The sequence below is a fragment of the Erythrolamprus reginae genome, chromosome 2 (assembly GCF_031021105.1).
Source record: "Erythrolamprus reginae isolate rEryReg1 chromosome 2, rEryReg1.hap1, whole genome shotgun sequence".
NCBI lineage: Eukaryota > Metazoa > Chordata > Lepidosauria > Squamata > Dipsadidae > Erythrolamprus > Erythrolamprus reginae.
In genome coordinates, this window is record NC_091951.1 from 231,025,360 (window position 1) to 231,041,779 (window position 16,420).

The window sequence follows — 16,420 nt, forward strand, 5'->3', positions numbered from 1 at the left end:
GTCAAATATGGCATGTTTTGGGTAACACACCAGTGTTTACCAACACCTAACAATTATTCTCAAAAGCACATGCTGTTCTCATGCAATTATCTGACATCTTGGGAGCTGCATGAGAATGGGGGTATGTGTGCGTTGCCATGTAGCCTCTGGAGGTTGTGCGAGGGGGCCACGCTCTTGCACAACCTCTGGAGGCTCTAAAAATCAGGCAAGTATCAGATAGTTTTCAGAAGCCACAGAACCTACACAAAAAAAGAATGTGAGGCCTCGTGTGATCTGGAGCTGCCTCAGATAGGCTGCAGAAAAAACACCACCTGAAGGTAAATGACATGGCAGATTCTGAGGAATCGCACAATTGTTTGATACTTTTCAAAATAGGTAAAAAATTCTTTCTCATGTGTTTTTGTGTGACACACACACGTAAGAGTCCCCCTCTGAGGGAGGTAGGCAATTCAGAAATGTGAATAAATAAAATAAAAACGTTAACTGTTTTCCAAAATTTTGACATGCCAAGCCCAAACGTTTTACCCTCACATAGACCCTACTAAACATAAGGGGCTGTTTTACATTTTTTATAAAAAAGGCAAAAAAAGCATTTTAAAATGTTTGCTGGAGGAATCCTACTAGTCCAAAAATTTGGAAGGTGAAATATTTAAAGGAGAAAATAAAATGTCTTTTTTTCCCACCCATAGGAAGAAAAGGCTGGTTGGCATTTCAGCATGACCTGGTTGGTTCAGCACCTGCTGATAACAGCTATGTCTGAAATCCATTCTCATGAAGTTGATCACTTATCTCTTATACTGACTATAGTAGAGAGAGAAAGAGAATTTGTGGTCTTCTAAGTCTTGCTGAATTACAGTGCCCTGCATCCTTCACATTCCCTGTCCTAAGGACGTTGGGAGTTTGAAATTCAATGAAATGTAAAATGTCACATTTTGGTTACATGAATCTACACAGATAGATATGATATTTATATTTATGATATTTATATTTATTTACTTACTTACTTATTCCAAAACGGAGTCAGAGCTGCTAACACGTAAGATAAATACAACAATAGTAAAATAGGGAAATAGAACAATCAGATTAAAATCAATAATTTAATAAAACAATATCCTAAAAGAACCATGCATACACTGCAGTCAATCTAATATTATGGAAGGTCAAGTGATTACCTGGTCCACCGTCTGTTGCATAATAGGATATTTGTGTTGTAGCCTGTAAAGATTCCTACAGGCAAACATATTTGCAAAAGAAACTGTAAACAGTAAAGATGAAACAAAGATTTGATTACTTAAAAGATTCCCAGTTATGTTCAACAACTGGATTCTAGTTGCATTTGGTTTTTATGCTACTTAGAATTTACAAAATGCGATATTGTTTTATGCTGCAGTGTAATGATAAAGGAAAGTAATCACATAAAGGTGGGATTGCAATGCTATGCACTCATTTAGGTAAAGGGTGGGTTCTAACTTACCTCGTTGCCATTCGCTTCCTCCTGCGCCATGTGGGCGTGTGCGCGCAAAGCGCAGGGGCCCAAAATTTGCAAAATATTTTTTATAAAAAACCAAAAACAAGATGGCGGCTCATGCGCAGTGCCGGAAACTTGGCTTCTGCGGAAAGCAATAGACATCACAATCTCTGGAACGTTTTAATTTTTAAAAATTGTACTAAGCTACAGTAATTCATCTGTTTTGTCCATGGTCTTGTAATAGGTCTGTATTGTTCTTCACACCCACCCACCCACCCCGGAACTTTAATCCCAGAGAGTAGAAAGTAGGGAACTCAGTCTCGGAAAAGTTCTGGTTCCTCTTGGATTTTGAGATACCGTAAATTGCAAGATACACATGAAAGGGGAGAATTTTGTTAATCAGTAATAGAAGATTCTCTCCCCTCTCCCGCCCGCTCTCAATTAATAAAGATCAGAAACTACCGTATATACTCGAGTATAAGCCGACCCGAGTATAAGCCGAGGCACCAATTTTTGCCACAAAAACTGGGAAAACGTATTGACCCGAGTATAAGCCGAAGTTAGAAAATGCAGTGGCTACTGGTAACTTATAAAAATGGAAAACAATAAAATTACATTAATTGAGACATGTTTTAGAATATTTATTTTAAAGAAAACCAGTAAACTAGCTCTGTAAATTTAAAAGAGGGTAAACAAATGAACAATATTAACAATAAATTAAAAAGTAAAAAAAGTAGCTCGATCAGCAACAAAGCTAAAACCTAAGAGTTAAAATCCTTCAAAACTGGATTCCTTCTCATCATTAATTGGATTTACATTATTGTTCTGTTTTTATATATGCTGTGAGCCACCCTGAGTCCTTGGAGAGGGATTGCATACAAATCCAATTAAATAAATAAACAAACAAACAAACAAATTAATAAGTGTATCCAAAGAAGAGCTTCAGCATTAGCTGCTGTGAGGTTATCAGCATAGAAAACCAAATAGATAGATAGATAGATAGATAGATAGATAGATAGATAGATAGATAGATAGATAGATATAGATAGAAAGATAGATAGACAGACAGACAGACAGATAGAAAAATAGATAGATAGATAGATAGATAGATAGATAGATAGAAATAGATACAGATAGATACAGATACACACACACACACAAACACACACACACACACACACACACACACACGACCTCACCGGCTTCCCATTGCTTTTCCCCTCTCTCGGTTGGAGCAAATGGCTGCCTCGTTTGCTTGAGCCAGGGAGAGGAACTACGGCGTGCGAGAGTGGACAAAAGCTGGTGCCTCCTCGCTCTGGCTCAAGCAATGGCGCCCTCGTGTGGTGACTTTGTCAATGACCTGAGTATACTCGAGTATACTGTATACGGTATATTGCAAACAAAGACCAGGCACTATTCAAAGATGTCTCCGTGGTCATGTGGCTGGCATGACTAAACACCAGAGGCACACTGTTACCTTCCCACGAAAAGTGGTCCCTATTTTTCTACTTGCATTTTTTATATGCTTTCAAAGTGCTAGGTTGGCAGAAGCTGGGACAAGTAACAGGAGCTCATCCTATTATGCGGTACTAGGGATTCGAACCGCTTAACTGCTGACCTTTCGATCGACAAGCTCAGTGTCTTAGCCACTGAGCCACCGCATCCCTACTGACAATCTCAAAAACCATACATTGGAAAACCAAGCCAAAAAGATGAAGAATGACATGGCAAAGAATAGTTTGGAGTGAGCATACCAGCTATGACCAATTACTTACGTTGAGGTTCAAATATGTGGAGAAGAGGCTCTGTGCTTCTTGCAATACTCTTCACATCCGTCTCTGCCATCTCAAAGACTGCTTGGATAGCTGGATGAGACTGCTTGGCAAAAGTATAGGGAGACAAAACCCACTCATAAGTAGAACCGATTAATGGCACATCACCAAACCTTTGGATGGACACTAAGAAATAAGATACCATAGAGTCACCATCTTGCTGGATTGCAGAACAGCTCTACCTTGCTGAACTGCAGTTAGATCATATTTTCAATGAAGTTACGATTCATGCTGGTATGTAAAACTGAATAAATAGTAAACCGATACTGTTGAACTTTAGTTTCTCAGCACATTATTGTGAGCTTAAAAACAGTACAGTGTAAGAATGTACACTGCTCAAAAAAATAAAGGGAACACTCAAACAAAACACCCGAGATCTGAATGAATGAAAAATTCTCACTGAACACTTTGCTCTGTACAAAGTTGAATGTGCACAACAGCATGTGAAATGGATTGTCAATCAGTGTTGCTTCCTAAGTGGACAGTTTGATTTCACAGAAGTTTGCTTTACTTGGAGTTATATTGTGTTATTTAAGCGTTCCCTTTATTTTTTTTGAGCAGTGTATTTAAGGAGTACAAAAGTTTTCCTCAGCATGTTCTTAAGTCCTTTGATAGTTTTACTGTGATAAAACTAGGAGCCTATGGGCCTGCAGATCTTTATAAATCTATGAAATAGATTAGAAAATCCATGCTGGGTTCTATCCTTGTTACAGTTTGATCCTTAAATGGTATCCTGGCTTCTTCCAGTATTGTTCACTTACCTGGTGATCATCTACAATTCTTGTAGGGATTAACTCTGCTCCAGGAGAAGACATGATGATGATAATAATGAGAACAAGCGGGCAGCACTATAGAGAGACAAGATCCCATGCAGTCACCACAGTAATATATCAAATTACATTACACACAATTTTAGCAGCTTTTGCAGGAGGAGGAAGGCCAATTAAATAAGCAAACAAATAAACCCTACTCTATCTCTATACCTCTAATTAAGCAGTATTTATTCCAAACCTGATCTATTTTCACCACAAGAACATCTGGAGATCTCAGATTTAGCTTCAGCTTTAGCGGTGAGGTCAAAAGATTCCTCACCACTAATATTTGATTCCATACTTACTGTATGTGATTTGTTTGCTTACTGTAATGTGATTTGTTTGCTTTGGGCTGATCTTTATTCTTGCACTTTTGCCAACTAGCTGTGTTTGTACAAATTATTCAGGTTTTGATTCTTATTATTTACAAGTCAATAGCTCGGGTGTTTTCGACCAAAGACTTACACCCTCAACAAAGCAAATGTTTTAACCCTGATTCTACAGTTATCAGCATAACTTTCTTTCAAAGTAATCAGAAATTGTTGGCATTTCTGAGCATTACAGGTAGGTCTCAACTTACCACAATTGAACCCAAACTTTATGTTGTTAAATGAGAAATTTGTTACATGAGTTTTGCCTCATTGTATTACTTTCCTCACCCATTTTGTTAAGCAAATCACTTCATTTCTTAAATTAGCAACACAGTTAAGTGAACCTGGTTTCCCAGCTGACTTTGTTTTTCAGATCGCAAACTGTTGTAAGGCAAAGACTGCTAATTTCTTGCAACTAAAGCAATATAGCCACAGAATTTCAGACACAGGATTTTAAAGAGAAACCAAATAATTCTGCAAAACAAGCTAAAGGGGGAAAAAACCCCACCAGGATACAGCCAAATATGGCCCCCTTTAAAAAACTCAATGAAACTAAGTTTCTGGGAAATACCTCCTCTTTTAAAATATAGCAAAGTTATGTTGGCTCCGGAGCATTTTGGTGGCATTGTTGCACAATGTAACATCCACACTGCAGAAGGCCAAGATGCTATATCTGACAAAAGTCAAATATTTTACTAAAACCTAAACCCAAATTATAAGGATAAATCATCTCTTCCACCGATGCCCAACATGTGTTATTCAAAAGGACACAATGCAATCGACTTATCTCTGAATGAGCAATTTCCATTCAACTATCAAGCCTGGGAGACCAACACTTTGCAAAAAATTTATTAGTTTTGCTTTGCAGAGTCATTTAAAAAGAAAACAGAAAGACCAACTTTAAACCACATTTCAGGTGGGGAGGAAAGCAACTCAGGTTGGTCATACATACCTCAAAGCCAACGATAAAGCCATTTCCGGCCTCAGTGGTCTTTATATACTTATAAAACATGAAAAGGAAGAGTCGGGCTATCATTGACTGACAGTTCCAAAAAGCAATCAAAAGCTTCTTCCACTGCTGAATGGGAGATAAGGTAAATTGTGTTGGGAAAGACAATGGCTGCAATTCTATACTGTATTCCTTTAAAAACCCACAATCAGGTTGACTAAGAATTATGTTAACTAGAATTAAAACCATCCAGAGGAGCCCATGCTAGAAAAAGTAGCTATAAATTTACAGTGACCATATCTGTCCTTTATTAAAAAGGGCAATCTTTTACTTTTTTAAAAAAAAACTGTCCTTTAGATTTTAAAAAAAATTAATCCTTGTATTAATTAATGTTTGTATTCTTATGAACCTCTTTCAGATTTATCCCTTTTGGGGATTATACTTTATTTTTTTCCAAGGGGGGGAGCGTGCAAGACCGGTGGCAATGGAGCGAGACTACGCGCTCCATTGCTGCTGCCGGAATAGTGCTTCCACCCATTCTGGGTCCTGCCCATCCCTACGTAGCGCAGTCTCCTGGAGTTCCGCATTCCCTGCAGGCTTTTCACAGCCACCTACCAACTCACCTCTGGAGGTGTCTGGAACTGGTTCTTCGTCATTCCGTTGCACTCCTGGGGAAGGAAGGAAAGGCCAAACTGTCCTCTGGAGAATCCTGTGGACGACAATGATCCCATTCTCCATTAAGGACACCAGTCCCTGCTGACTTGCGGCTGCTGCTGCTCCCTGACCCCATTTGAGCTGACATCTAATCCTGCAAATGAAGATACGTAGGCTAAATCCTAAGCTTTCTGCGTCCCAGTAAGATTGAGAAAGGACAGGGTGCATCAGGCCCTATGGGCCAACAGCAACCCTTAAGGTTAGGGCGATGCCTTCATTCCTGATGGGAGGGGGAGAAAGCTTTTGCAAGCCTTAAGCTTAGAAGGATATCTACCATAATTTCTCCCCCTCCGAGCAAGAGTCAAGGCATCGCCGAGACCCTAACGCTCACCCTCTGCCCCCCTGGCCAAAGGTTTCTTACCTCAGAGGGCTCTCGCTGCCAGATGGTATAGGTCGTCTCTCTGGGGGAAGAAAACAAAGGGGACAAAGATCAAAAGCAGCCATGGCCCATTTTGCAAAAGTGGCCATGTGGAGGCTCCAAGAGCCCTTCCAGCTGGCCTGCCAAGGGGTTTGGCCTGCCAGTGGGACTGCCCTGTGTCACCTGTCCTATGACACAAGCAGCAGCAGCAGAAGTAGAGACGCCTCCCCTCTGCACGTTTTTTTACCTACCCTGAACACTGGCTGCTTTCTCCATCTTGTGGCTCCTGAAATGAGAATGCAAATATTATATCTATTGCCATAATTTCTTGGCAGGATGTCTGCCATTATAGTAGGGAGGGGGTCTTACCAGTGGCCTTACCATTTCCTTAATGGACTCCACAATAGGGGAGAGCCCTGGAGTCCATTTGGTTGGGATCACCATCCTGGGGAGAGAACGAAGGGCCTGGCATTCAGGTAGGGCAACAACCAAGGACTGTCCAAACAGCCCAGCCACCAATATTGGATCCTAACAACATTCAAAATATTATTGCCCAATACTATATAACAGTGTATGGCTGCTTTTCAGCAAATGGCTGTTTTTCCACTCTACATGGTGATTACCGGAGCTTGCTCTAGTCACCCACAAAACCAGGCCCAGCCTCTGCTGAACCAGCCTTCTTTGCAACACAAATCTTTGGAGGATTAGAGGATCATAATTATTCAGATACCTCAGGTAATGAGAGCCAAGCCTCAGCAATGGAAGAGGCAGAGTGTCAGGATGAGGCCCTCTCTGCTGATGAAGCTTTACCAATAGAGCAGCCTACTCCTGCAGGCCTTTTTCCACCAGCCTTATTTAAATCACTTCTCCAGAAGGCTACGACTGCTTCTGGCCTGGCCACGCCTCCTATCACAGGAACTGGAAACAAAGCTTCTACTTCCATTCCATATATTGCTGAACAAGTCCAGGCAGTGGCCCTTATTCCAGCTCCTCAGCTGTTCATTGATAACATTCAGAAGCAGTTCACTGTTCCTGTGGCAGACTCAATACCTCCAACTTTTGACAAGAAGCATTTCAATGTAGCTCTTGAGCTAGCAAACTTGCTCAAGCCCCTAACTTATCACCTACAGTTAACAACAATGGCAAAAAAAAAAGATAGTAAAATGGGGCAAAACTCACTTAACAAATGTCTCACTTAACAGCTGAAAGTTTGGGTTCAATTCTGGTCATAGGTTGAGAACCACCTCTATAACTCATAGAAGCTTTCCTAGGGCTAAGATTCCAGGCTTTCCCTCCCATCTGTCCATCCACTCCCAGCTCCCAAATTTCCAACTTCTCTTCCCTCCAAGAATATAAACAGGAAGGAGGACCCCTGTGTTATTGATTGATGGTTATAAGAGCCAATCAGCATTCACTGAATTTGTGGGTAATAGGAAATGGCCTTTCCCAACACAAGGCCTCCAAATCAGGCCTGAGATGAGAGATGTTGAGATGTGGTCCATGCTGTTTGTCCTCCTGTAATTCCCCCCAGGATGAGACAGCCAGTGTTTTCAATGGTTTGCATCAGGGGTAGGTTCCAACTTCCCTCGCTGCTGGTTCGCATGGGTGCGCTTCGTGGGAGGGCCAGTTCTTCGTGGCCACACATGCACAGTAAGAAAAAAATCCCCTCCCCCCCAAAAACCCCAAAGCCAAAAAAACAAAAATGTGGCCTCCATATGCACAGTACAGGAACTTGGCTTCTGCACATGCTCAGGAGGAAAAACATTTTTAAAATGTGGTGGGAATTTTTTTTTATTTTTAAAGATGGTGGTGCCCATGGACCGGCACTGACCAATCCGGTTTTGTGACATTATCATGACGGCACCAGCGGGTGGCTACCAGTTCTTGTGAACCAGTACGAACTGGGAGAAACCCACCTCTGGTTTGTACACTTTTTGCAGTGAAGAGAGACACACAAACACAAAAGCCCATAATTAACTATGAGTAGGTTTATGATGGCGATAAAATACCAAGGCAAAACAAAGCAAGGCAACAGGAAGGAATTATTACACCGGATATTTCCATTTGGGAGCAAATTTTATTTATTTAGACTGCTCTATATCATATACGTGGCATATACATGGATATTCTAATTTTTCAAGTTTCACCTGCAGCATCACATGATGCTAGATTAGTTAGACCAGCTGGACATGCAAATCCAGATTCTCAATACAAAGTTATGGACTTTCTTAACTTAATTTTGATTTTTCGTATTATATGGGCTTAGAAGTCAAAATCTTTTAAAAATCAGTTTGTCTGAAAATTTGATGGGCTTAAAAGACCATACATTTCATTAGGGGTTTAACATAGATGTGGCTGCTCCATCTTATTCTTATTTATCTGAAAGTTCTAGGTTAATATTTGTTTTAAATTATTATAGATGTATAGACATTTGGTCCTACCTCAAGGCATTGTTTTAAACCAGGGGTCTCAAACTCAATTTACCTGGGGGCCGCTGGAGGTAGAGTCTGGGTGAGGCTGGGTCACATCAGGTTTTCCCCCCAAAAAGCTCTTACAAAAACATTCCAATGTTATCAAATGTCTTTATTTTTTCATCTTATTTTATGTTTAAAAATAAAAATAAATTAACAAATTCATAAGAAAAATAAAAATAAATCAGTAATAAATGAAAAAAATGAAAATGATAATAATAATAATAACAACAACAACAATAATAATACAGCAGATATAGAAGACTGAAGAAACCACATATACTGTAGTTGCTGACTAGAGAAATGTAATTAGTATTATTGAGATTCAAATGTCTGTATTAATAGTTCTTTAACATTTAACTTTCTGAACATGAATGGAACATTGAACATGAACTGTTTTGAACGTGGCTTCTTCTCCCTACTTCTTGCTGCTAGAGATCTGGCAGCTCTTACTCTTGCATAGCCAAGCCACATTTGGTTTAAGGGAGGAAGCAGTTGAGATCCTCCATAGGGCTTGGAGATGCTCATCAGTAAGTCTGGACCTGTACTTGGATTTGTTAAATCAGAAGCTCTTTATTGGCAATCAGGAACAGTTGAAGTGACCAGCTCGCAGGTAGGAAGTGACTGCTGGCTACCGGCTAAAGCTGCGCCTTATATACCTTGCTGGCACGGGGAAAACAGCCGTGAGTTCCTCTTTTTTAAACTTTCGCGCCAAGGTTTCCCTTAGCCGCGACTTAAGCCAATCAGCGGTTACCTTTATTTAAAAGTACAAACATAACACCCTTCCCCCCATAGCTTGAACAAACTGTCAATCATTTAGATATGTGACGTAGTCTGGTAGCCTGATTGGTGGCTTGCCAACTCGCCCAGACCTGCGCAGTTCAGTTTGCAGGGAGTTGTCCTCCTGGTCGGCTGGCTCCTGTGCTGCTCCGTCCTGGTAAAGATTGTCTTGCCCTATGGACGTAGAAGTGGCCTTTCCAACGCCAGCCGCCAGGGTTCCAGGGCCGCCGCTGGATGCCAGAAGAGGATGCGCTGAGTAGTCTGGTTGGTTTTGCTAATTCCCATGCGTTTGATCTACGGGAAAAATGTCATTGTTACTTTGCGTTAACTCACTTGGATGTCGTTTTCTGATTTGGTCTATGTGTCTGCGCCAGATTTTCCCATTGGCTGGTTGGATCGTGTATGATTTGGGGCCGGTTTTGGATTCAATTGTCCCCTCTCTCCAGTGGAGATTTGAGTCAAAGTCTTTTGCATAGACTGGGTCGCCCATTTTAAAAATCCGTTCTGGTTCCGTTGTATGCTTATCTTTCCTTTCGGAATACTCTGGGTGAATTCTGTCCAGCTGGGAACGGAGTTTCCTCCCCATGAGAACTGGACTTTTGTTTGTGCTAGCCGAGGGGTGATGTCCTGGACTAATAGGAATTCGCCCAGCTCCTGTTGCCATTCTCCAGGTGCTGACCGATACAGGGCTTCTTTTGTGAACCTCAACATGCGTTCAAACCGGCCACTAGCGGCCGGGAAATGGGGAGATATTAATCCATGTCGGATCCCTCTTTTGGCCAGAAAGACCTCCATTTGCCTGGAGGTTAATTGTGGGGTGATGTCCTGGACTAATAGGAATTCGTCCAGCTGCTGTTGCCATTCTCCAGGTGCTGACCGGTGCAGGGCTTCTTTTGTGAACCTCACCATGCGTTCAAACCGGCCACTAGCGGCCGGGAAATGGGGAGATATTAATGCATGTCGGATCCCTCTTTCGGCCAGGAAGACCTCCATTTGCCTGGAGGTTAGTTGTGGACCGTTGTCTGAGACGAGCACATCCGGCAGTCCATGTGTTAAGAAAAGTCTCCGCAGCCCCTTTATTGTAGCTGCTGTTGTAGTTGAGGTCATTAAGACAATCTCCAGACGCTTGGAGTATGCATCGACCACAATAAGGAATGATTGTCCCGCTAGAGGTCCTGCGAAGTCTATGTGTATGCGGGACCGTGGTCCCTTTAGTGTCTCCCACTCCGTTGGTTTGGTCTTTGGTGGGTCTGGGCGAGTTTGTTGGCATGGGTGACATGTGGCTACCCAGGTTTCTATGTCCTGGTCTAAACCTGGCCACCAAAGGTAGCTCCTGGCCAGGCTTTCATCCTTACCATGCCTGGGTGACCCTGGTGTAACAATTTCAATGCTTTCTTCTGCAGCTGTTTAGGAATTACCACCCTGTCACCCCACAATATGCAATCTCTTAATACACTGAATTCAGTTTGTCTGTTCTTGAATACCTGACATGTCTCTTTTGGAATTTTCCCCGGCCACCCTTTAAGTACCCATTGTTTTACTCGGGATAACAAGGGGTCTATTTCTGTCTCTCTGGCTATTTCCGCTGCCGTTATTAATGGGTTTTCTTGCATTTCTATCAGCAATACATTGGACGCTGGGGCTGGGTCGTGTACTAATTCTGCCTGAGGACACCTACTTAACACGTCTGCGTGCCCAATTTCCTTCCCCCTCCCTGTGCTTAAGTACATAATTATAAGCAGCTAAAAAGATCGTCCAACGGGTCATTCTCGGAGACGGAAATGTGGGGGTCTGCTTATCTCCTGCTAAAATGCCTAACAATGGCTTGTGGTCCGTAATCAATGTAAAAGGGTGGCCAAACAAATATCCATGGAAGCGTTTAACGCCTGCAACTAAAGCTAATGCCTCCTTATCTAAATGAGAGTAATTCCTTTCTGCAGGTGAAAGGGTTTTAGAATAAAACACAAATGGAGCATCTGCGCGGGGAAAACAGCCGCGAGTTCCTCTTTTTTAAACTTAAGCAACAAGGTTTCCCTTGGCCGCGGCTTAAGCCAATCAGCGGTTACCTTTATTTAAAAGTACAAACATAACAGGATTTATTGAAGTTCAAGGTAGAGAAGAGCTTTTCGCACAAGTATGTGCTCCCAAAAAGACACATGGTCCACTTGAACATTCGGGAAAGCTCAGGGAAGCTGGGGGGGCAATTCTGTCAAAAATTGCCCAAGCTTGTCTGCTTTTCCACTCACCTCCCTGAACTTGGCTTTGAGTTCTGAGTTGCACTGCAGGTCAATGAGCACCATTTGAAGCACAGGAGGGGTATCCTGCACATCAAAGGAGAAGGGGTTCCCCAAAATTTGAAATGTTGCTCTGTGCGTCGTGAAGTCTGCAAATCTGTGATCAAATTCCTCCTGTAGCTTCAAAATGACATCCACATACTCCTCACCACTGAATGGTGTGCCTGCATCTATGAGTGCCTTGCATGCTGGGAAATGGCAAATGTTTGTCTGAGAAAGCTGGGCTTTCCATAACATACGTTTTGTAGAGAATGCTCTCACATTGTCATAGGCAGCACTGACCAGTTGCCCCTGGCCTTGTAACTTTTTGTTCAGTACAGTAAGCTCATGTATTGATATCAGCAAAAAAAGCTATGTCCATAAGCCATTTTGTATCACTTAGCGCAGGAATAGCAATCCCATCTTTCTCCACTTCCGCTCTCAACTCAAAAAATCTCTTCAATTTGTTTCCCCTGCTGAGCCAACGTACCTCGGTGAAGTAGAGCACATCCCCATATTCTGATTCCATTTCCTCTAAAGAAGCCTGAAACCTGTGCTTTAAGCCCCTGGATCTGATACTCCTCAGCATGTTTAGTTGTGTAATGACATTTCAAATTGTATTCTTTGTGCAAATAAGACACGTGCTCATCACCAACCTTTTTTCTTCACTGCAGGCTTTGAAAAAGACATGTTTAGGGCTGTCTTATATATAATTGCCCCCCGGAGGCGGAGTAAAGACGCTGAGACATATATTGTGGATTAATTAAGGGTCATTTATTAATTAGCATAAATTTAAATAACTTTAAATAAATTTCAATACGTAACTTTGAATATTTAATTCAAAACAAACTAAGGACCTGCAGAGCCAAACTAACGGGGCGGAAATTCCTAAATAACTAAATGCGCCACACCCCCTAACCAATCCAGTCCGTACCGTCAGTGTGGAATAGGCGAAAAAACGGCCGCCTCTAAAGGGGAGGCCGCAAAAAATTCCTATTCGGCCCCAAAGGCGACCTCCTTATGACACACTGTTGATAGCGGAGGGTGGGCGGGTGTTCGCTCCAATTGCCGCAATGCGGAGGTCCCTTCCGGATCGCCCTTAAATTATTCGTTTTGCTTTGCAGAGTCACTTAAAAAGAAAACAGAAAGACCAACTTTAAACCACATTTCGGGGGGTGGGGGGTGGAAAGCAACTCAGGTTAGTCATACATACCTCAAAGCCAACGATAAAGCCACTTCTGGCCTCAGTGGTCTTTATATACCTATAAAAGCATGAAAAGGCAGAGGCGGGCTATCATTGACTGACAGTTCCGAAAAGCAATCAAAAGCTTCTTCCACTGCTGAATGGGAGATAAGGAAAATTGTGTTAGGAAAGACAATGGTTTTAACAACCCACAATCAGGTTGATTAAGAATTATGTTAACTAGAATTAAAAACATCCAGAGGAGCCGATGCTAGAAAAGGTAGCTATAAATTTATAGTAACCATATCTGTCCTTTATTAAAAAGGGCAATCTTTGAACACTGGGAACACTGTATTTCATTATCCTATTAGATTTCTTTGTGCCTTTGTTTCTTTAGTGTTATGCAGCTTAGCTATTTATCATTGCTGTATCTTTCTTTAGTGTTATGCAGCTTAGCTATTTATCATTGCTGTATCTTCTTGCTGTGAGATTCCGGATGCTGCGCATGTGGAGCAACCGTAATCTCGTGCGCAGACGTTCTTCCAGCAGCAAAAATTCTGTGCACGCATGGAATCAAAACCCCAGTGATTTGAGCTGCCAGAATTGCTTAGGTTGTGCGTGCATTGCGCCTGCAAGACCGGCGGCAGTGAAGCGAGACTACGCACTCCTTTGCCGCTGCCGGAATAGAGTTTCCAACCATTCTGGGTCCTGCCCATCACTACGTAGCGCAGTCTCCTGGAGTTCCGCATTCCCTGCAGGCTTTTCACAGCCAACTACCAACTCACCTCTGGAGGTGCCTGGAGCTGGTTCTTCCTCCTTCTGTTGCAGCTCCTGGGGAAGGAAGGAAAGGCTGTTATTAGTACCAGTTTGCTCTTTCTGTACTTGCCCTCTGCTCTTCCCACGTAGCATATTGGAGTCCTTCCTATCTGAGGGGCTCGTCTTCTGGCATTGTTTTGATGCTTTTCTTGGGGTTTTCTTACTAAGGATACTGGAGGAGGCTGCCATTTCCTTCTCCAGTAGACCACATTGTGCCAGCATCCCCCACTAGGACCTGTCTGATTGGGTGGCCCCGCACAGCATACCTCATTGCTTCATTGAGCTTCGCAAGGCAAGGCATTGATCCCTGAAGAGGGTAGAATACATATCTCTAATTCCTGGAGGAGGCGCTCCAAGCTGTCCGGGGTGTTTCCCTCCAGGCTGCCCAAATTCGCCGGACTGTTCTCTGGAGAATCCTGTGGACGACAATGATCGCATTCTAAATTACCAATCTCATTACTAGGAAGAATTGCCACAATAAAAATGACCATATTACCCAAATTTATATATTACTTCCAAACAATCCCAATTAAATTAGAAGGAACCTTTTTAAAAAAAATTAGACAAATTAATATCCAAATTTATATGGCAAAAAAAGAGACCAGAATTAGACTTAAATGGACACAAGATAGCCCTATGCAAGGCGGACTTGGCTTACCCGACTTCAAACTCTATTACCGAGCAGCAGCCCTAACATGGGTTAAAGAGTGGATGCAACTTCAAAATACGAGACTACTAGCTTTGGAAGGACATGATATCCAGTCCGGATGGCACAGTTTCATTTGGGACAGCAAATCTACTACACACTCATATTTTAACCCTGCTGTTCTGTTCGGGTCGTATGTGACCCGAAGCCAAGTTTGAGTCCCTGTAAAAATTTTTCCCTGCATATCTGAAACTTGAAATTTCATGACTTTTCATCATTTCAGGGGTTCTCTCTATGAGAATTTTTTTGGGGGGGTGGGGGGCTTAGTTTTTGCTGAGCAAAAAAAGTTCCTAATGTTATGTTCGGGTCACATACGACCCGGACCGAAAACACTTCATTTGAAGTGCTTATGTTTGGTCAATTTGAAAACTTTTTTCACTTGGAAAGTAGTCTGAACATTTCTGCACACAATGATATGAAAATTGAAATGAAAAAATTAATCCTTATTGGTTTATTTTGCACATAAATGTGCCCCCCCCCCGTTTTTGTGATTTTTTTTCAATTTATGGATAGTTTTGCTTGCAAAATCCATTCTATTTTACTGGAGTTGGTGTGGGATTGGTAGCTTGAACATTTCTGAATATAAGAAAAATATAAAGGAACTGAAAAAAATGATTCTTACTGGTTTTTTAACATCAGAAATAAGGCCTCCCCCCCCCCTCGGCTGCTTGCAATCATTTTCACTTTTTATTTTTTTATGCTCCAAATCCGAAATATTCTTTAAAATCTTAGGCATTCATTTACTCAATTTAACAATGCTGGTCATCAAAAAATATTTTTGGGGTGGTGGCTAATTGTTTTCTGGGCAAAAAAAAATCATAACTTCAAATCTGTTTCTGTTCGTATATGACAGGACCAAAAATATTTTTTTTAGGTACTTGAATTTAATCTTTTTGAAAACTTTTTCAACTGGAAAACTAGTTTGAACATTTATGAACATAATGATATGAAAATTGAACTGGAAAAATTGAGACTTATATTTTTATTTTGATCAAAAAGCCCCTCCCCCCATCCTTTCTGAATTTCGTGTCAATAATTTATATTTTTTAAGGCTACAAATCCCTAAGGAATTTTCCCCCAAAAGGTTTGATATACTAAATTGAACATTTCTGAACATGAGAAAAATATAAATGAACTGAAAAAAATGGTTCTTATTGGTTTATTTTTGCCACAAAAGGGCCACCCCCCCCCCGGCCTTGCTGTGTGCCATTATTGTCACTGTTTATACATATTTGTCTATAAATATTTGGAATATCCTTTTGAAAATCAACCACATTGTAGCCAGATAACTAATTTTATGAAAGAAATCCATTTTACTAAAAAAAAGTATGTAAGTTTGAAATTAACAGCATAATTTTTATATAAATTGAAATAAATTTATATGCAAAATAAACCAATATGCATCAATTTTTCCAGTTCAATTTTCATATCATTATGTTCAGAAATGTTCAAGCTACAAATCCCACACCAACTTTAGCAAAATAGAATGCATTCTGCTAGCAAAACTATCCATAAAGTAAAGACTATTTCACAAAAACGGGGGGAGGCACATTTATGTGCAAAATAAACCAATAAGGATTAATTTTTTCAGTTCAATTTTCATATCATTGTGTGCAGTAATGTTCAAGCTACCAATCCCACACCAACTTTAGTAAAATAGAATGCATTTTGCAAGCAAAACTATCCA